General features: G+C 41.7%; 1 protein-coding gene across 5 annotated transcripts in view; it reads left to right on the top strand.

Moving 5' to 3' along the window:
• The window catches only part of TRPC4 (transient receptor potential cation channel subfamily C member 4), a 252,306-nt gene that overhangs the window by 12,931 nt on the left and 217,990 nt on the right, over positions 1-21,385 (top strand). The gene's annotated exons all lie outside the window — the stretch shown is intronic.

Below are 21,385 nucleotides of genomic sequence, written 5' to 3' on the forward strand. Positions count from 1 at the left end.
GGTTCCCTTTTCTCCACATCCTCACCAATACTTGTCATTTGTTGATTTGTTGAAGATAGCCATTCTAACAAGTATGAGGTGTTACCTCGTTGTCATTTTGATTTGCATCTCTAGAATGATTAATGACTTTGAGCATTTTTTCATATGACTTTTGCCCTTTTGTATGTCCATTTTGGAGAAGTGTCTACTTAGGTCCTTTGCCCTTTTTTAATTAGATTGTTTATCTTCCTTTTGTTAAGTTGTATGAATTCCTTATAGATTTTGGAGGTCAGTAAATATTAGTAAAGATTCACTTTGAGACTATTAGGTCAGGAAATTGCTTGAGCCACCATTGTCTCACATAAACAATCCATGCATAGCTTTTGCCCTTGCCAAAACTCAAGGTCCATCAGCCTCCTGGGTTCCTTGTTTACACTTTCCTGATAGTGTAGACAATGGATAGCTTCCAGCATAGGAGTGATCAGGCAGTCAGGCAGAAGTGGTTAGAGACAATCAGGCAGGCAGGCAGAGGCAGTTAGGGGCAATCAGGCAGGCAGGCAGAGAGGTTAGGGGCGATCAGGCAGTCAGGCAGAGGTGGTTAGGGGTGATCAGGCAGGCAGGCAGAATGGTGAGGGGCGATCAGGCAGGCAGGCAGGAGGTGAGCAGTTAGGAGCCAGTGGTCCTGGATTGTGAGAGGGATGTCTGACTGTGGGATCAGGCCTAAACTGGCAGTCAGACATCCCCCAAGGGGTCCTGTATTGGAGAGGGTGCAAGCCGGGCTGAGAGACCACCCCCTCCCCCATGCATGAATTTTGTGCACCGGGCCTCTAGTATTAAAATAAAGAGTTGTCCAAGACAAAAAAAATTAATATTAATTTCTTATATATTAACTGAAAGGTTAACATGGTGATATGCGGACAGGCTAAATAGCCATCTCAGAGGGTGGATAAAGAAAAATTTAATTTATTTTGGAAAGGGGATGGAGGATGGGATATCCAAAGGGAAGAGATGCACAGCACTGAGTGAAGGGGATATAGAGTCCATGATGGCAGCACCCAGGAGCTGGAGTTTTATCCTTATATGCAGTCACTAGCAGGAAGCTCTTGTCATTAGTGGGTCAGGGAGCTGAGTTTGTGGACTTGGAATTTGGATGGAATGCAGATATGCGATCAGGTCTTTAGAACAGTTTCAATTTCTTATATGGTCTGAGTCCTGGTGTCCAGCAAGTTTTTCCTGGTCTTTGTCCTCCTATGGCAGGAAACTTACAAATGGCTATTAAGGATTGTATTGCCATATAGTACTAGTAGTTCCCTACTCTTTCTATTTGTTAGTAATCATTCTTATGGAATCTGGGTGAAGGTCTCTATCTTCTGTCAGTATTCCTAAGGAACAAGGCCTCCTGGTGCTGTTGGCAGGGATATATGAATAAACAATTCCCCACATATCAGAAACCAACCAGCCAGTGGTTTAGTATGTCCATTATTATAAGGGAGGGTGAAATTATCAGAACAATTCATATTTTAGTTATTAGATACTATAAGACAATAACTAGAACAACTGGTAAAAGTCAGACATTTGTCACAGGGAGCTACTGCAGCAATATTGAGAGAAAATATGCCTTCATCCTTTTTCTGGACAATGGGTCCCAATGCATAAAGGTTCCGGTATGTGACTTTCTTCCCAAAATGAATAAAATGAGTATAATTCTATATATTAGCAATAGGTGTCCCAACTCCTACTACACAGGATGTAAAGGTCTGTTCTACTTATGTTCCTCCTAAAAGGCAAAAGTCAGAGATATTAAGAACATTTTTTGCTAAGTTCACCCAAATATTTTTGTATCTTCTGAATGAAATAAATTCTTCAGCCAAACCAGCATTGGTCAAGAGCATGATTATAGTAAATTTTGGCTTCTAAAGATGACCTTGAGGTGTTTCTTGGGTTTGGTTACCCATTCTTCCCCTTCTGGCACCCTCTTCACCTGATGTAATGGATCTAGGGCTTTATCCCTGACCGCTTCAGAGCAGTTGGAATAGTGAGAAGCACATTCCAGGATCCCATCCATGTTGATTGTCTGGTGATCTGGTTTTCCATGTTTTGAGTAGAACTCTGTCTCCTGCTAAGAAGGAATGTAGCATACCTGTGACAGAAAAATCCCTAGCACATGCCAAATTATTAATAAAGTCACTATTTGATAAAGATGCCGCATATAATTCTTAATTTTAACATCATATCTACATATACATCTGTTCCTATAGCAGCCCGAAAGGGCCTCCCATGTATTGTTTCATAGGTTCTCAAACCAATCCCACTTCAGGGAGCTACTCTAATCCTGAGCAGGAAAATTGGCAACACCTGATTCTAATGCAGATGAGTCTCCTGACATAGTTTGGCTATATTATTTTTTTAGGGCATGGTTAATTTTCCAAACCTTTCCTGAGGCCTAGATGATATCTCTAGGGACAAAAGGTCAGAAGGCCTAACTGTATAACTAGCAATATGCTAGGGGAGGAGAGGCCACTCTCAGGGCAAGGTCCCTACAATTGTCCCTTGCTAGGCACCCGTGACCTTCTGTACCTGGCCTATCATACTTGCTCAGCTCATATCTGTTTAACATTACCCCCCTCAAGGATTTTTGGGACTGAATTATTTCAGAGAAAAGGGGCATAGGATCTCTTCTGTAGTTGTTTCCTGCTGAAAGGAAGTGATGTTTTCCTTCTGAGCCAAAAGATCCTTGCTCTCTGTCAGAGGGATGATGAGGCCTGGGCACAAAAGGAAGTTGTCATTGTGTCTAGGGGTGGTATTTCCTGAATAAAAATAGGGTTTGTACCTCAGTGGAGAAAAATTGTTTTATAAATTTCAGTATCACTGGGGGAAAAGCTAGAATGACAATAATTATGATAAATAGTCTGATAAAAGGAAAAAGTTCTGGTTGTTAATAATTACAAGTAAAGGATGATAAAAAATGAAATATTAGTTTGGATGGTTGTAAGCAAATATTTAAGAAAACTAGATAAAAATTTAGGATCTAGTTTAGTTTAGCTCATAGGTGAAAAAATAAAACTTTGAAGATAATGAACTGGATTAGAGTCTAACATTTAAAACTATGTATATGGAGAATTTTCCCCCTAAAATTACTCTCATTTTTATTAAAGAGGCAAATTAAGACCAATTTATTTACTGTATTAAGTCTAGTTTCAATTTGGCCTAATTGTTTGCATGAACACAATAAGAATAGCAATTGATCATATAGGCTTTTAAAAAAATCTGCTGTGCTGGAATTTCAAGATTGAGCCTTAATTAGCCCGTCAGGACAAATAATCTGAGTGGCCTAGCTGCCATCAGGTTTTCCTGCAATACCTGTAGACTTGGGTGAATTCCTCAAGTTATTGAGGTCCCCAAAGATGTCGTGAGGTTCTTTCCTTGCCATCTCCCAGGAAAGCAACCTCATTCCTTACCTGGAAAGACTACCATGAGCCATGTGACCAAGCAAGATACCAGGCTTTCTCCAAGGGGCCCATATTGGCATCATAATCAATCTTCACACTTTAAGACTTTTTGGTGACATCCAGAGGCCAGGCATGTCTCTCTCAGACATGATATTCCAGTCAAAGTCTTGGACAATTGGAAACTGGTCTTATTGAATTCATGCAAAGAACTATGTTGCCATGACTCACTCATTAAAAATTGCCAAATTTTGGAGGGATTAGTAGAAGGAAAAATAAAAAGGCTTTCATATTGCTTAAGAAGGTATAATTTACCAAATTGTTCTAGGTAAATAAAAACAAATTTTCTTATATTTGGAACACAGATTTTCATATAACTAATCTTTTGTTTGTCCTGATTACTTGCTAGTGTTTATCTTTTAAAAATATTTATATTTTTAATACATTTGTATTGATTTCAGAGAGGAAGGAAGAGGGAGACAGAGACAGAACCATCAATGATGAGAGAGAATCATCAATTGGCTGCCTCCTGCATGCCCCACACTGGGGATCCAGCCCACAATCCAAGCATGTGCCATTACCGGGAATCAAACCATGACCTCCTGGTTTATAGGTTGATGCTCACTGACCCAGGCCGGTCAGGCAATTTGCTAGTATTTCATGTTTTCAATTATTCTTTTTTTTCTTTATTGATTAAGGTATTATATATGTGTCTTTATCCCCCTATTATCCTCTCACGGCCCCCCACTCATGCCCTCACTCCCCTGGTGTCTGTGTCCATTGGTTAGGCTTATATGCATGCATACAAGTCCCTTGGCTGATTTCTCCCCCTTACCCCCACCCTCCCCTACCTTCCCTCTGAGGTTTGACAGTCTGATCGATGCTTCTCTGTCTCTGGATCTGTTTTTGTTCATCAGTTTATGTTGTTCATTATATTCCACAAATGAGTGAGATCATGTGATATTTATCTTTCTCTGACTGGCTTATTTCCCTTAGCATAATGCTCTTCAGTTCCATCCATGCTGTTGCAAATGGTAAGAATTCGTTCTATTTTACCGCAGCACAATATTCCACTGTGTAGATGTACCAGTTTTTAATCCACTCATCTGCTGATGGGCACTTAGGCTGTTTCCAAATCTTAGCTATGGTGAATTGTGCCGCTATGAACATAGGGGTGATTATATCCTTTCTGATTGGTGTTTCTAGTTTCTTGAAATATATTCCCAGAAGTGGTATCACTGGGTCAAATGGGAGTTTCATTTTTAGTTTTTTGAGGAAACTCCATACTGTTCTCCACAGTGGCTGCACCAGTCTGCATTCCCACCAGCAGTGCAAGATGGTTCCTTTTTCTCCGCATCTTGCCAGCACCTGTCATTTGTTGATTTGTTGATGATAGCCATTCTGACAGGTGTGAGATGGTATTTCATTGTCATTTTGATTTGCATCTCTTGGATGATTAGTGACTTTGAGCATGTTTTCATATGTCTCTTGGCCGTCTTTATGTCCTCTTTTGAAAAGTGTCTATTTAGGTCCTTTGCCCCTTTTTTGATTGGGATGTTTATCTTCCTTTTGTTAAGTTGTATGAGTTTCCTGTAAATGTTGAGATTAAACCTTTATCAGTGATAACATTGGCAAATATGTTCTCCCATGCAGTGGGCTTTCTTGTTTTGTTGATCGTTTCTTTTGCTGTATAGAAGCTTTTTATTTTGATGTAGTCCCATTTGTTTATTTTCTCTTTAGTTTCCATTGCCCTAGGAGCAGTATCGGTGAAGATATTGCTTCAGCATATGTCTGAGATTTTGCTGCCTGTGTATTCCTCTATTATTTTTATGGTTTCCCATCTTATGTTTAAGTCCTTTATCTATTTTGAGTATATTTTTGTATATGGTGTAAGTTGGTGGGCTAGTACCAACAGCATATTTCACAGCCCTAGAACGAACCCTCCAAAAATTCATCTGGAATAAAAAAAGACCCCGAATAGCCACAGCAATCCTGAGAAAGAAGAACAAAGTAGGAGGGACCTCAATACCAGATATCAAGCTGTGTTACAAAGCCACTGTTCTCAAAACTGCCTGGTACTGGCACAAGAACAGACATATAGACCAATGGAATAGAATAGAGAACCCAGAAATCGACCAAAACCACTATGCTCAATTAATATTTGACAAAGGAGGCAAGGTCATACAATGGAGTCAAGACAGTCTCTTCAATAAATGGTGTTGGGAAATTTGGACAGATACATTCAATTATTCTTTCAGGTTCTATAAATTTTTACTTTCTTTAAAGAGATGACCTGATTATAAACCTGTAACTTAGAGTAAGTCACAGTTCTTGTTATCAATCTTTTCATATATATTTGAAAATATATTTGCAAATGCATCAGAAGAAAACAATAATGATATCTAAATGGCAAACTCAGACATGGTTATAGACTTGACCACAAAACAATTGCAGAGAACCCTGCTTTTTTTGTAAGATGTAAAATTTCAAGATAAAAATATTTTGGTAAATAATAATTGTCACTACTTGAGCCAATCAATCAGAGACAGGGTTGAATCATATTTGAGTGCTTATTACAATATCAGCAGTATGGGAGAGCAGCAGGTCATTCACAAAAAAATCTGTTCTGCACCCCACCATAAGCCAGCTACTTATGTTGGGTAGAAGGACAAAGATTACATGGGAAAGTAGGAATTACAGGCATGGGAAAGTGGCACGGGATAATCATTACAGGTTATAAGTCATGCGGCTGGAGGGGGGATGTCACAGAGGGCAGGCTCCTTCGGGCACCCCAGGCCCAGATTACAGATAATAGAGGAAGGAGGCTGTAAACAGCAGGTGCCTCTAGGACTAGATTGTTTCAGCCAAGAGGCTGTAAGTCTTTCCATAATAATAGGCAGTTCTCAGGACAGAAGGATGGACTGCATGCTGATGTTAGCTCCCTTGTCCCAGATGTACCACTCTCAGCCAGATTACAGTGTGCTTTCTCTAGTCAGAACAGAACCATCATGGTTAACAGAACATGATTAATGTTTCTTACTAGAGGCCTGGTGCATGAACTCATGCACTGGTGGGGTCCCTCAGCCTGGCCTGCACCCTCTTGCAATCCGGGAACCCTCAGGGGATGTCAGCCAGCCTGCGGGGATCAGGCTGAAACCGGCAGTCTGACATGCCCCGAGGGATGTAGTAGTGTGCAAAGTGGCAAGTGGCTGGGGAGAAGCCTGAGACCAAGCACGGCACCACTCTGCTCCCGCTCATCCCAGCCTGCTGCTCCTGCTGCCGCCGCCTGGTAGCACTGCCGTGGAGATGGGAAAAGCTCCCACTGCCCCAGCTGCACTTGCCAGCCATGATCCTGGTGTCTGGTGCCCATTGGTCAGCTGAGTGGCACTCCTGCTGTGGGAGTGCACTGACCACCAGGGGGAAGCTCCTGCATTGAGCATCTGCCTCCTGGTGGTCAGTGTGTGTCATAGTGACCAGTCAACTGGTCATTTGGTCGTTAGGTTGTTCTGTGGCTTAGGCTTTTATATATATACTAGAGGCCCGGTGCACAAAAATTTGTGCAATCGGGGGTAGGAGGTCCCTCAGCCCGGCCTGTGCCCTCTCACAGTCTGGGACCGCTCGGGGGATGACCATCTGCTGGCTTAAGCCTGCTCCCCAGGGGATTGGGCCTAAGATGGCAATCAGACATCCCTCTGGCAGCCCAGCAGCCTCGGGGGATGTCCACTTGCCAGCGGGGAGCAGTCCTAAGCTGCAGTCGGGCATCCTTAGCACTGCTGAGGAGGCAGGAGAGGCTCCCACCACCACTGCTGTACTGGCAGCCATCAGCCTTGCTTGTGGCTGAGCAGAACTCCCCCCTGTGGGAGCGCACTGACCACCAGAGGGCAGCTCCTGCATTGAGCATCTGCCCCCTGGTGGTCAGTGTGTGTCATAGTGACGAGTCATTCCCAGTCTTTCTGCTGTTAGGGTCAGTTTGCATATTACCCTTTTACTATATAAGATAGAGGCCTGGTGCACGGGTGGGGGCCGGCTGGTTTGCCCTGAAGGGTGATCCGGATAAGGGTGGGGGTCCCGCTTGGGTGCCTGGCCAGCTGGATGACGGGCTGATGGCTGTTTGCAGCTGGTCACACCCCCTTCAGGGTGGGGGTCCCTACTGGGGTGCCTGGCCAGTCTGGGTGAGGGGCTGAGGGCCATTTTCAGGCTGGCGGGCAACTGAAGCTCCCAGCCTCTTTTCTTTTTCTTTTTCTTTTTTTATTCTGGGATTTATTTACCTTCTATAGCTGTCACTGGAGCTGAGAGCCGGCTCCAGCTCTGAGGCCCGGCTCCAGCTCTGAGGCCGTGGCTGGCTGAAAGCAGGTATCTGGGTTTGTTTAGCTTCTATAATTGAAACTCTGTTGCCATCACTTGCCATCACTGGCGCTCTAAGCTCTGAGGCTCCGGCTGGCTGAAAGCAGGTATCTGGGGTTTGTTTAGCTTCTATAATTGAAACATTGTTGCTTCCAGAGTGCCGCGGCAGGCGAGGAACCTTAGCTTCCTCCATCACTGAGCAAGCAAACCTCCTGCTGGCTTCAGCTGCATGGCTGCTGGCCACCATCTTTGTTGGCAGTTAATTTGCATATCCTGCTGATTAGCCAATGGGAAGCGTAGCAGAGGTATGGTCAATTACCATGTTTGTCTATTATTAGATAGGATACTAGGGGCCCGGTGCACGAATTCATGCACCAATGGGGTCCCTCGGTCTGGCCAGCAGGATCGGGCCAAAACTGGCTCTCCAACATCCTTCGAGGGGTCCCGGATTGCGAGAGGGCACAAGCCAGGCTGAGGTACCCCACTGGTGCACAATTGGGGCCAGGGAGGGTCGTGGGAGGTTGGCCAGCTGGGGAGGAACAGCAGGAGGGCTCCAGGGCATGTCTGGCCTGTCTTGCTCAGTCCCAATCGGCTGGACCCCAGCAGCAAGCTAACCTACTGGTCGGAACGTCTGCCCCCAGTGGTCAGTGCACATCATAGCAAGCAATCTTAGCATATCATTAACATATTACACTTTGATTGGTTGAATGCACTACTGGACACTTAGCATATTAGGCTTTTATTATATAGGATAGATAACTGTAGCTGGTCCCCAATATTCTATTTCTGTCTCTAACACCTCAATTGCTAGGATGTTTGCTTTCGACTGGTGAGCTGCCTAGTGCAATCTTGCTCGTTCTAAGCCTAGTGTAGCCTGTCATGGAAATCTTCTATAAGCAGCTTTGTAGGATTTTATTTTGGGGACTATGAGTCTCAGCATTGCCAATTCCAGCTTTTCAGGGGATAATAGCTCATTTTCAGGCCAGTTGGGTCACATTAGGGTTTCACTGGGAAACCCAGCACTGGTTCTGACCATCAGTTTACTAGGGAATAGTGGGGATGCTCCTATTTATCCCTTTTAAGTGGCTGATCCATGCCCACAAATGGTGTCCCTGTGAGGAGCTGAGAGTCTTGGTCTCTAGTATCCTGTTCCCAAAAATGAAGTGACTCACCCACCAGTAGAAAGCAGAAGTTCTGATGATCTGACACTCCTGTAGCTGCTAGGGAGTCTGGAAGGCCTTGGTCAGTGTTGGAATCCAAGACTAAAAGTATATAGGGGTTGGGGAAGGGAGGGAGAAAAAAAGGGGAGGGCTTCCCTTCTGGATATCCCCGTATTGGCCACCAAAATGAAAGGCTAACATGGGTGGTGGTACATGGGCAGATGGTGGATAAAGAAAAATTGAATTTATTTGAGGAAAGTGGGTGGGGATGGGATATCCAAAGGGAAGGGCTGCACAGCACTGAGCCAAGGGGATATAAAGTCCATGACGGCAGCACCCATGAGCTGAAGTTTCATCCTTATATGCAGTCACTGGTGGGAAGCTATTGTTGTGAGTGGGTCTGGGGGCTGAGTTGGTGGGTTTGGAATGCAGGTGAGTGATCAGGTGTCTTTAGGACAGTTTCAGTTCCTTATATGGTCTGATTCCTGGTGTCCAGCAGGTTTTTCCTGGTTTTTGTCTTCCTGTGGCAGGAAGATTACAAATAGCCATTAAGGATTGTATTGCCCTATAGTCCTAATATTAACATATGTTTATATTTTTACCAAAAAATTACTTTTATACATTTCATTCATACATTCATTTCTTCTTTCATTAACTCTTTGAACATTTATTTTACAAAATACATTCCAGGCAACATACAGAGCACTTAGGGCTCCATGGTGGCATGGCTCTGCCCATGTAGAGTTTATAATCTATTATGAGGAGACAATAAAATATTAAATGTATATTGTTCTCTGTTTTGTTTCTGAATCACTAAAAATGGTCATTTTTACTAGCCAGGTATGTGATGTTAGACAAATTATCCTTTGAGTTTATGCTTTCTCTATTTTAAAATTGGATCATTTGATTATGATCTCACTTATATGAGGAATCTAATGAACAAAATAAACTGTTAAACAAAATAGGTCCAGAGGCATGGAAACATGGCACAGATGTAGGAATTTCAGAGGGAAGGGGGGTGAGAAGTGGGAAGAGATTAACCAAAGAACTTATATGCACATATGCATAACCTATGGGGTGGAAACTAGGTGGAGGGTTGTAATGGGGGGAAAATGGGGGACATCTGTAATACTCTCAAAAATAAAGATTAAAAAAAGGATAAAACAAAAAAGTAATTTGTACTCCTATCATTTTAATTGGCCATTGGGTCTTTAACAGCTACCATCATTTCTCAAGTATCTCAATTGTAACCAAATTATTTTTAATGACTACATATGGGAGCCAAGAATTTCTTCTGAATATACCATAAATTACTTCAACACTTTCACTATTATTGAATATTTAGTTTGTTTTCAATTATAAATTATACTATGATAGATATATTTTGTGTATAAAAATAAAATGATTGACTTGGGGTGGTGAACACATAATACAATATACAAATGATGTATTATAGAATTGTACAACTAAAACCTATATAATTTTATTAACTAATGCCACTTCAATACATTTAATAAAAATGGGGAAAAAAGGGATCATAATACCTACCTCATAGGTTATCTGTGAAGTTGAAACATAATAAAGCAAATCCAGAGTTTAGCATACTTCAAGGTATATTTGTCCATGAAGAATGACTATCTATTATTATTAGTTATTACTATTGTCAGAAAACATAAATCAATGAAGTAAATTTGAATATTGACTTAGGTTCAGTAAGCAATTCATGAATCAGTTGGACAGAATCTCATCTAGCAAGCAGAGATACTCTAAGGGGTTGTACAAAATGGGAGGTTGTTATAGGAAGAAAGATGGGGCAAAGGGATGATTAGCAAAAAAAAAAAAAAAAAAAGAAAGAAAGAAAAGAAAGGAAGTGTTATTTTTAGGCCAGGATATCTTTTTTGGGGGGGAAGAGAGGGAAAGGCAAGGGCTTTATCATACAGATTTCCTCTTTTTTTATTGTTGACTCTGTTACAGATGTCCCCCATTTTCTCCCTCCCTTTGCCTTCTTCCAACCTGCTCCAACCTGTAATACTCTCTGGCCTTCACCACATTATTGTCTTTGTCCATGGGCGATGCATATGTGTATATATATTATTTGACTGATCTCTTCTCCTCCTCCCCATCCACCTCCTCTCTGAGATCTGTCAGTCTGTTCCATGTATCCATACCTCTGGTCCTATTTTGTTCATCAGTTAATTTTGTTCGTTAGATTACATATAAGTGAAATCATGTGATATTTTCCCCCTAAGAGACAGAAAGGGCCACTATGACTGATTACATCTTTAGTGCTAATCAGAAAACTCTAGATTGGTTGATTAATATTATATATCTAGGAGAGATTAAAATAGCAATTAAAGAAGGTATGAAATCAAGGTTTGATATCATGGGCTTTTAGCACTAGTGGTGCCATTTTGAGCCTGCAGTTTTCTTTTTTAAACACTAGTATCATTGTTTTTGTTTATCCTCTCATGGATGCCCAGTATGAAAGGCTGACCATATGCAGGAATGCTACACACCATTCTCCTGTATAGCAGAAAGGGTTGGGTTCATCATTAACCATTACAATATTTATAATGACTATGTATCAATGCTTATTGGTTGCATTATACTTTTGAATATCAAAGTCAGTCTATAATTCTTATAGTCTATTAGTATAATCAGTACTTTGAATCATTTATATTAAAATATACATTCTCATAAAAATGTATAATGTATAAATTTTGCCCCAGCTCCTAAGATTGTCTATACTCTATTTTTTTTTGGAAGCTTTCAAAAGTGACTTCTATTGTTGATAGAAAACACTTGATTTTAATTAGTCCTTATAACCTGCATTTTAAACATTTTAGGCATTAATTATGTCTTTCCTTTGAATCTAACTATAACAATACCTCAGAATCAGGAACTGATATCAGAGTAGTGCTCATAAAAAATGTTAGGCATATGGTAGGATTTTAATACATGAGGCAACCCTGGGTGATGTCAATAGTTATTAGACTTGAAAAGGAGATAACAGGCAGCATTCCTCTGGCTCAGTTTTTTCCCCTGCAGTTCTCAGATGTACATTTGCTCTCTAGCCAATTTCTGGGCCAAACTCTCTGTCCTCTGTGTGTGCATGCCCTCAACTGCTATCACCAGGCAAAGACAACATGGATCACAGGCTCACAAATGTCTTAGCCCAACCCCTTCCCAGAGACCAAACATTTCAGTGCCTGCCAATGTAGAATGAAGGAGTCAAATGCTTTTTCAGACTTGACAACCTGGCTGACAAAACTATGACACATCATTAGATATTTAAATACCACCAGGATTTTAATTATTTTTTAATTTACTAGAGGCCTGGTGCACAAAAATTGTGCACAGGGGGAGCCCTCAGCCCAGCCTGTACACTCTCCAATCCAGGACCTCTCGGAGATGTCCGACTGCCTCTCGCAATCTGGGACTGCTGGCTCCTATCTGTTCATCTGCCTGCCTGTCTGATTGCCCCTAACCACCTCTCCCTGCCTGCCTGATCATCCCTAACTGCTCCCCTGCTGCCCTGTTTGCTCCTAACCACCTCTGCCTTGCCCCACACCCAGGAACCAGGATTTCCTCCTCTGGTCAGCTGCAGGCACTCAGGACCCGGGCCGGCATCACCTGGGCTGGCCGCAGCCACAGGGGACTGTGGATGGGTGGCTTTGCCTGGGCCGCAGCTGCAGGGGGTGGGAGGCTTGTCTCTATCCTGGACTGCAGGTGCAGACGTAGCCACTGGTGCCTGGGACCGTGGGACAGTTGGCTTGTCCCTCTACCGGGCCGCAGGTGCAGATGCAGCTGCTGGTGCCTGGGACTGCAGGGACTGCAGGGCGTGTAGATTGTCCCTCTTTTGGGCTGCAGGCGCAGGCGCAGCCACTGGTGCCTGGGACCGCAGGGCATGCAGCTTGTCCCTCTCCAGGGCCGCAGCATGGCTAGTCTCCATTTCTCTCTCATGAGCTCATTTGTGCCTGGCTGGTCCCCATTCCTCTCTCCCCAGTGTTGAGTGTCTGAGCTGTTATGGCATGATGGTGTGAGGGCGTGGTGACCATTTGCATAGTAGCTCTTTATTATATAGGATATTTATTGTTAAATGTATTACAGATGTCCCCTTTGTTGTTTTTTCCAATTGAAATACCCCTCACTGCCCCTCCCAGGCCTCCATCACACTATTTGTGTGTATCCATGGGCTATGCATATATGCATATAGGTTTCCCAGTTAATCTCTCCCCACAACTCTCCCAAACCTGCTTTTCCTCGGAAATATGTTAGTCTGTTCCATATTTCTATTTCTCTGCATCTATTTTCTTCATCAGTTTATTTTGTTCCTTACATTCCATATATGAGTGAGATCATGTGATACTTATCTTTCTCTGACTGGCATATTTCATTTAGTATATTACTCTCCAGGTCCATCCATGCTGTTGCAAATGGTAAGAGTTCTTTCTTTTTCACAGCCGTGTAGTATTCCATGGTTGCAAATATAATAGATTTTTTATCCACTTATTTACTGATGGACACTTGGCCTGTTTCCAGATCTTAGGTATTGTAAATTGCACTGCTATAAACACAGGGGTGCATATATTCTTTCTGATTGGTGTTTTGGGTTTCTTAGAATATATTCCTAGGAGTGGGATTACAGGGTCAAATGGCAGTTCCATTTTTAATTTTTTTGAGAAAACTCCATACTGTTTTCCACAGTGGCTGAACCAGTCTGCATTCCCACCAGCAGTGTGCTATGGTACCCTTTTCTCCACATCCTCATCAACGCTTGTCCTTTGTTGATTTGTTGATAATAGCCTTTCTGACAGGTGTGAGGTGTTATCTCATTGTTTTAATTTGCATCTCTCCAATGATTAATGACTTTGAGCATTTTTTCATATGTCTCTTGTCCTTCTGTATGTCTGCTTTGGAGAAGTGTCTACTTAGGTCCTTTGCCCATTTTTAAATTCTGTTACATTGACCTATATGGCTGTTCTGGTGCCACTACCAGGCTATTTTGCATATAGTGGCATTGTAGCAAAACTTGATATCTGACATTGTAATTCCTTCATCTTTGTTCTTCTTTCCCAAGATTGATGCAGCTATTTGGGGTCTTTTTTTGATTCCTTATAAATTTTGTTCTAGATCTGTGAAATATGCCATTGATATTTTAATAGGGGTTGCATTGAATCTATAGATTGCTTTAGGTAGTATGTACATTTTAATGATGTTGATTCTACCAATCCATGAACACGGTATATTCTCCCACTTGTTTATATCATCCTATATCCTGCTTTTCATCATTCTGTAGTTTTCCAAGTACAGGGTTTTTACCACCTTGGTCAAGTTTATTACTAAGTATCTTTTTTTATATCTTTTTCCATTTATTTTTTAGCAACCGAGGTATGTGTTCTTTTTTTTTAAAATTAAATCTTTATTGTTCAGATTATTACATTTGTTCCTCTTTTCCCCCCCATAACTCCCTTCCTCCCAGTTCCCACCCCACCCTCAGCCCTCACTCCCCACCCACTGTCCTCATCCATAGGTGCACGATTTTTGTCCAGTCTCTTCCCACATCTCCCACACCCCTTTCCCCCCCAAGAATAATCAGTCCATTCCTTTTCTATGTCCCTGATTCTATTATAATCACCAGTTCATTCTGTACATCAGATTATTTATTCACTTGATTCTTAGATTCACTTGTTGATAGATGCATATTTGTTGTTCATAATTTGTATCTTTACCTTTTTCTTCTTCTTTCTCTTCTTAAAGGATACCTTTCAGCATTTCATATAATACTGGTTTGGTGGTGGTGAACTCCTTTAGCTTTTCCTTATCTGTGAAGCTCTTTATCTGACTTTCAATTCTGAATGATAGCTTTGCTGGATAAAGTACTCTTGGTTGTAGGTTCTTGGTATTCATCACTTTGAATATTTCTTGCCACTCCCTTCTGGCCTGCAAAGTTTCTGTTGAGAAATCAGCTGATAGTCTTATGGGTATTCCCTTGTAGGTAACTGAGTTTCTTTCTCTTGCTGCTTTTAAGATTCTCTCTTTGTCTTTTGCTCTTGGCATTTTAATTATGATGTGTCTTGGTGTGGTCCTCTTTGGATTCCTTTTGTTTGGGGTTCTCTGCGCTTCCTGGACCTGTAAGTCTATTTATTTCACCAGGTAGGGAAAGTTTTCTGTCATTATTTCTTCAAATAGGTTTTCAATATCTTGCTCTCTCTCATCTTCTGGCACCCCTATAATTCGGATGTTGGTACGCTTGAAGCTGTCCCAGAGGCTCCTTACACTATCTTCGTATTTTTGGATTCTTTTTTCATTTTGCTTTTCCTGTTGGGTGTTTTTTGCTTCTTCGCATTTCAGAGCTTTGACTTGATTCTTGCGCTCCTCTGGTCTGCTGTTGGGTGTCTGTATAATATTCTTTATTTCAGTCAGTGTATGCTTAATTTCTAGTTGGTTCTTTATCACAACATCGAGGGTCTCATTAGATTTCTTGTAGATCTCATTAAGTTTATTGGCAGTTTGTAGAAAATTATTGAAAGACCTTAAAAGTGTGCTTTTGAGCTCTATATCCTCCAGTTCTGACATTTGTGTCCTGTTTCTTTGTCTCCGCATTTTTTATGCTTTCTTGGTGCACCCCTTAGTGGTCTTTGTGCGCAGTCTTGTTGTAGTTAAGCCTTGATTGTTGTAGGTAATACTCGGGGGGATTTGACCTCCAGGCCAACTGGCTGTGCGAATCAGCTGTGTCTGCAGTGGGAGAACTTCTGTCCTCTAGGGAGGTGCTAATCTAGCCTTTTCCTGAAGCTATCCGGCAAATGCCTCTGTGCAGGGCTTGGGGGGGCGGGTCCCAGGGGATCTACAGGGTGGGCGGAGCGAGCAGTTATGGCTGCTCTCAGTCCCATCCCCAGGGGCTCTGCCTCTCAGAGTCCCAGCACCGCTGCAAACCTCGGAGAGAAAGCTGCCTTCAAGTTCCGACCGAAGCCAGACAGTCCCGCTTCTCTTGTTTGAGTCTGGGTCCCTAGAGACTCGCCTGGATCTGGAGCTCAGAGTCTGAGGCTCCCTCCGGATTGAAACAGACAACCGCGCCCTCAGCCGCCAGCCCGCTCCACATGCACTCTGCACCTTAGTATTTTACTTCAGCACTGTGCCTCCTCTGAGTCTCGGTATGCTTTTCTCTTTCCTCCTAGTTGTAGAACTTCCACTCAGCCAGCCTTCCTGTGGTTCTGGATGATGTCCGTTCCATCTTTTAGTTGTATTTTTGAAGTGGTTGTTCGAGGCAGTAAACTCCAGTGTTAACCTATGCCGCCATCTTGGTTTCTCCTCTAAGTTTATTACTAAGTATCTTAATTTTTTTTTTGCAATGGTAAATGGAATTTTTTTTTTAGTTTCTCTTTCTGAGAGTTCATTATTGTTGTATAAAAATGCCATTGTGCCCTGACTGGTTTGGCTCAGTGGATAGAGCGTGGGCCTGCGGACTGAAAGGTCCCAGGTTCGATTCCGGTCAAGGGCATGTACCTTGGTTGCAGGCACATCCCCAGTAGGGGGTGTACAGGAGGCAGCTGGTCGATGTTTCTCTCTCATCAATGTTTCTGACTCTCTATTTCTCTCCCTTCCTCTCTGTAAGAAATCAATAAAATATATTTTAAAAATGCCATTGATTTCTGGGTGTTAATCCTGCTATGTTGCCAAATTTCTTTATTAAATCTGATAGTTTATTCATGGAGTCTTTAGGATTTCCTGTGTCCAATAGCATGTCATCTGCAAATAGTGAAAGTTTTACTTTCTCTTTCCAATTTGGATGCCTTTTATTTATTTTTTCATGTTTGATCACTGTAGCTAGGATTTCCAGTCATAGCTATATTAATAAAAGGGTAATATGCTAATTAGACTGGATAGACTGGACGTCTTCCAGACATCCTTCCAGACAAAGCCACTGTGGCTGGGGCCAAGGCAGAAGTGGTTAGGGGTTATCAGGCTGGCAGGGGAGAGCAGTTGGGGGCAAGATCAGACCTCCAGGGGAAGGCAGTTGGGGGCGAGATCAGGCCGGCAGGGGAGGGCAGTTAGGAGTGATCAGGCATACAGGCAGAGACAGTTAGGGGTGATCAGGCAGACAGACAGAGAGGTTAGGGGCAATCAGGTAGGCAGGCAGAGTCAGTTAGGGGCGATCAGATAGGCAGGCAGGTGAGTGGTTAGGAGCCAGGGGTCCCCGATTGGAGAGGATGCAGGCTGGGCTGAGGGAAACCCCCACCCCATGCACGAATTTCGTGCACTGGGCCACTAGTGTTGATTATAAAATGATAAATTCATCTTATAAAACATAAAATAGAAAATCTTAACTTTAAATCAGACATAAATATAACTTTTATTTGATATTGCTTTAAATAAAAGGAATAGATTAAGCATTTTTTTTAAAATAGGCATATTGTCCTATTCATTTCACAAAGTGTATATCTACAGGATAAGCCATCCTTACCAATGTAGCTTTTGCCTTACACAAAATCATTATGTTAATGATATATTTTTTTAAATTTTTATTGTATATTGGACACCTTTTCTTGGTTCTCAAATGAATTACTTTTATGCTTAAAACTGGCACTTCTGACTCCATGATGACTAATAAAATCTGCTATTTTTCATTATTCAGATGCAATCACTTAGGTTTCAATGATGAAGAACCATTTCTTTTGTTTTTGTTGCACAAATGCTCACATTTAAATTTCAGTGTTATCTTTTCCAGAATTATTTCTTTAATTACTTAAGACCTGAATTAACATTTGCTACCTCTGCCCCCTTTTCTTCTTCAACAACATCAGACTCCACAGTCTCTCCATCTCCTACACTGTGAAGGGACTTCCTGAGGTTATTCTTCTTTATGGCAGTCTGGTGTACAAATACATCTTCCTTGGTGTGATTCTAGTTGATGAAACCATTTCCCTTTCTTACATTGAACCATTTTACTGTTCCCAAAATCTTCCTTGCCATGACCTCCTGTACCCCCCAACTCTTAACCCTAACCAACCCCCAAGGTGCTGCTGATAAGAGGTGGTCTGGGCCGCTGCTTCGTGTGCAGCAGCTTGTGGTATGGCACTTGGTGGGGGCTGCAGGTGGCTGCTGGGTCTCAGCCTAGCTGCTCATGGTTGCGGTGGTGACTGGGGTGGGGTGCATCAGCTCCTCACAGGGTGTGATGGTAACTAGGCCAGTGGTGGTGGTGGGGCTGCTTAGGGCTCTCTAGGGTCCGCTGTCAACTCCCACTACCTATCGAACTCTAGGATTATTATTTAATGGTTCATATTTTCTCTATCACTCATTGCTAAACAAAAATAAGAATTACCAGTTTTTGAAATTATGGATTTAATAGCTTATCATAACCCACATATTCTTGAAAAAATACAAACATGTTAGACTCAAAACCATAAAAATACTAGAAAAAAATCCTAGAAGAAAATCCTAGAAGAAGCTGTAAAATCTCAGACATTTCTCATCACAATATTTTTTTTCTGATATATCTCCTCAGGCAAGGGAAACAGAAGAAAAAATAAGTATTTGGGACCACATCAAACTAAAAAGTTTTTCACAGCAAAGGAAACCATCAACAAAATGAAAAGACAACCCACTGAATGGGAGAACATAATCACTGATATATCTGATAAGGGGCTAATAGTAAAAAATTAAAAGGATCTTATAAAATTCAACACCAAAAAAACAAAACAAAACACTGATCCAATTTAAAAATGGGCAAAGGACCTGAGTAGACACTTTTCCAAAGAGGACATACAGGTGTCCAATAGACATATGAAAAGATGTTCAATGTCACTAATTATCAGAGAATTGCAAATTAAAACCACAATGGGATAATCACCTCACATCTGTCAGAATGGCTATCATCAATAAGTCAACAAACAAAAAATGCTGGAAAGGACATGGAGAAAGACAAGTACCATAGGATTTCATTCATATGTAAAATTTAATGAATATACTGAACTAACAAGCAAAATAGAAACACACTCAGACAGACAGTTCTGGTGAGGGGGGTATTGAGCAAAATAAAAAGAAAGAACTCATAGACATGAACAACAGTGTAGTGATTGTTGGGTGCGGGGAAGAGGTGTAGAGGTTCAAGAGGGTATAGGGGAAATAAATGATGATGGAAAAAATAAAATAAAATAAAGGAAAAAAAACCCATAGGTTATCTTTTGGAAATATATGAAACAGAACATTGTTGTTCTTGAGAGATAATACAAGCTCCTGTTTGTGTTTCCTTATATTATATTCAGGGTGGGGCAAAATAGGTTTATAGTTGTTAATACATGAAACAAAGGGTTAATTCTTGTATTATTATTTACTAGAGGCCCAGTGTACAAAATTCATGCACAGGGTGGGACTTCATGCACAAGGGGGGGGCGTGTCCCTCAGCCAAGCCTGCACCCTCTCCAATCTGGGACCCCTCGGGAAATGTCCGACTGCCGGTTTAGGCCCAATCCCTGCCTAAATCTCTCTCAAAATCAGGGACTGCTGGCTCCTAACCACTCTCCTGCCTGCCTGCTTGATTGCCCCTAACCACTCTGCCTGCCAGCCTGATAGCCCCTAACTGCTCTCCTGCCGACCTGATTGATGCCTAACTGCTTCCCTGTTGGCCTGATTGTCCCTAACTGCCCTCCCCTGCCAGCCCGATCACCCTCAACTGCCTTCCCCTGCAGGGCTGAGGGGACTGGGGGACTGAGGCTGGATGAGGCGGGGCTGAGGGGACTGGGGGACTGAGGCTGGATGAGATGCGGCTGAGGGGACTGGGCACCGCCATCTTGTGGCTGTGGATGCCGCCATCTTGTGAGGGCATGGCAGTCAATTAACATATTCTCTCTTTATTGGCTGTGGGCACTGCCATCTTTGTGAGGGTGTGATGGTCAATTAGCATATTCAATCTTTATTAGGATTACTTTTTGTATTATTTTCCATACAAACAACTAAAGATCTATTTTTACCCTACCCTGTATATGATAGGAAACTTTGGAACTTATCCCCACTCCCATTTTTTGACCCTATGAGGCATATTCACAGGTTTTCTAAGTAGAGGTCAATTGTCTTTTATTTGAATTCTTGAAAGAAAAAAAAAAACATATGGTAAAAGTCTCTAGTATTTACATTGCCTGTGCTATAATTTTATGATTTGTAATTCTGAAGCTTGATTTTGAAGTTGTGTGTTTGTAGTACTTTGTTATAGCAGCCTGAACTAAGACAGCCACAAAATTGTGAAATATCATGAATTGCTAAGCCAGTAAGTTTTGGAACATATATACCTGTTCACCACCAAAGTCTGGCAACTGTATTTCCAGTTATATTTCTTAATATTTCCCAAATAATTTTTCTCATTTCCAGCCTTATACTTCCTGCTTTTTTAGAAGTAGTCTTAGACTAGTGCGCCTCACCCAGTTTTCCTGTGTCCATGGCTTCAATCTTGTTTCATCCAAATTCACACTACACTCTAGGACAGTGATGGCGAACCTATGACACACGTGTCAGAGGTGACACGCAAACTCATTTTTTTGGTTGATTTTTCTTTGTTAAATGGCATTTAAATATATAAAATAAATATCAAAAATATAAGTCTTTGTTTTACTATGGTTGCAAATATCAAAAAATTTCTATATGTGACACGGCACCAGAGTTAAGTTAGGGTTTTTCAAAATGCTGACACGCCAAGCTCAAAAGGTTCGCCATCACTGCTCTAGGATATTTAATATGTAAACATTCCCCACACTTAAATTATTCTATTAAAATATAAGAAACATTACTATGTTACTTTTTATTGTGGCAAAATACACATAACATTAAATATGCCATCTTCACCATTTTTAAGTATACAGTACAGCAACATTAAGGACATTCATATTTTTGTGTAACCATCACCATCATCCATCTTCAAAATATTTTCATCTTTCTAAACTGAAACTCCATACCCACTAAACAATAATTCTCCCTTCTCTCATCTCCCAGTCCCTGGAAACCACTATTCTACTTTCTGTTTCTATAAGTTTGACTATTCTGGGTATCTTATATAAGTGGAATCATATAATATCTGGTTTTTTTGTGTTTGCTTTATATCTCTTAGCATAATGTCTTAAAGGTTCATCCATATTATAACATGTATCAAAATTTCATTCCTATTTAACATTGAATAATAGTTCATTTTGTGTATATACCACATTTTGCTTATCCCTTCATCTATTGGTGGACATTTAGGGTGTTTACACTTTTAGCTATCTATAATAATAAAAGGGTAATATGCTAATTAGACCGGATGTCCTTTCATTCATCATTCTGGACATCCCTCCAGACAAAACTGGGACTGGAGAGAAGCCAGCCTGAGTCCCAGGTGCCTGTGGGCAACTGGAGGGAAGCCAGACTGGGTGCCTGCCAGCGGCCAGAGCAAAGCCCGGGTCCTGGGTGCCTGCGGGCAGCCAGAGGGAA

Source organism: Myotis lucifugus, unplaced genomic scaffold (assembly GCF_000147115.1).
Source record: "Myotis lucifugus unplaced genomic scaffold, Myoluc2.0 scaffold_19, whole genome shotgun sequence".
Lineage (NCBI taxonomy): Eukaryota > Metazoa > Chordata > Mammalia > Chiroptera > Vespertilionidae > Myotis > Myotis lucifugus.